The following is a 1,590-nucleotide window of genomic DNA, read 5'->3' on the forward strand; positions in this document are numbered from 1 at the left end:
TCTGTCTCTCTCTGTCTGTCTGGCAAGCACACACGCCCTATAGCAAAAACCTCTCCAAAAAAAGAAAAAACTATAACATTTTTATATACAAACAACAAGCAGACAGAAACAGAACTGAAGAAAGTAATTCCATTTACCATAGCCACAAGAAGCATAAGATACTTAGGAATAAAACTAACCAAGGAAGTCAAAGACCTCTACAAGGAAAACTGAAAATCTTAAAAGGTAAATAGAAAAGGACACTAAAAAGAGGAAGGATATCCCATGTTCCTGGATTGGCAGAATCAATATAATCAAAATGTTCATTCTACCCAAATTAATCTAAATGTTTAATGCAATACCTATAAAATCACAAGAGACGATTTTCACAGACCTAGAAAAGACAGTCATAGATTTTGTCTGGAACCATAAAAGACCCCATTTTGCTAAAGACATCCTGTGCAAGAAGACAGGAGTAGGTGGCATCTCACTTCCTGACCCCAAAATAAATTACAAAGCTGTGATAAACAAAACAGCATGGTACTGGCACAAAAATAGATATGAGGACCAAAAGAACAGAGTAGAGACTCCAGAAATAAACCCCAAAACATACAACCAACTCATCTTTGACAAAGGGTCTCCATAAATCCAGTGGGACAAGGGAAACCTCTTTAGCAAATGGTGTTGGAAAAACTGGGTATCCACCTGCAGAAAGATGAATTTGAACCCCTATCTGTCATCATTAACAAAAATCAACTAAAAATGAATCAATGATCTAAACCTAAGACGGCAAACTATAAAACTACTGATGGAAAACACTGAGGAAACTGAGAGACATTGGGGTAGGCAAAGACTTAAGCAAAACCCCCAAAGCACAGGCAACAATCTCCCAAATAGACAGGTGGGATTACATCAGATTAAGGAGTTTCTGCACAGCAAAGCACACCATAATTAGTGTGAATTGACAACCCTTAGAATGGGAGAGAATGTTTGTTTACTGTGCCTCAGATAAGGAACTGATAACCAGAATACACAGGGAACTCAAGCAGCTTACCCAGAAGAAAATTATTAACCCAATTAAAATATGAGGAAATGAGCTGAATAAACAACTCTCTAAGGAAGACGTATGAACAGCCAAAAAGCGTATGAAAGAATGCTCAGCATTCCTCATTGTAAGGGAGAGGCAGATCAAAACCACAATGAGATACCTCCTAACCCCAGTCAGAATGGCGAAGATTTTAAAACAACAGAAACAATGACAACAACAACAATAAAATAATAATAATAAGTGCAGGAGAGGATGAGTGAAAGGGGACACTCCTACACTGTTTTTGGGAATGTAAATTGGTCTAGCCTCTGTAGAGAATGATATGGAGGTTCCTCAAAGACCTTCAAATAGAACTACCATATGATCCAACAATTTAATTTCTAGGTATCTACCCAAAGAACAGGAGAGCACTCGGTTGGAAAAGTACTTGCATGACTATTTACATTGTAGCATTATTCATGATTTCTAAGTCATGGAACCAACCCAAATGTCCACAAACTGATGAATGTACTGAAAAATTATGGCTCATATATTCCATGGAATACTATTCAGCCATAAAAAAA

The 1,590-nt window shown here is 37.2% G+C and overlaps 1 pseudogene; it reads left to right on the top strand.

Annotated features, from left to right (window-relative positions):
• Positions 1-1,590, top strand: part of LOC106733915 (CDK2-associated and cullin domain-containing protein 1-like) — a 27,421-nt pseudogene that overhangs the window by 10,023 nt on the left and 15,808 nt on the right.

Source organism: Tupaia chinensis, unplaced genomic scaffold, assembly GCF_000334495.1.
Source record: "Tupaia chinensis unplaced genomic scaffold, TupChi_1.0 Scaffold145933_1, whole genome shotgun sequence".
NCBI lineage: Eukaryota > Metazoa > Chordata > Mammalia > Scandentia > Tupaiidae > Tupaia > Tupaia belangeri.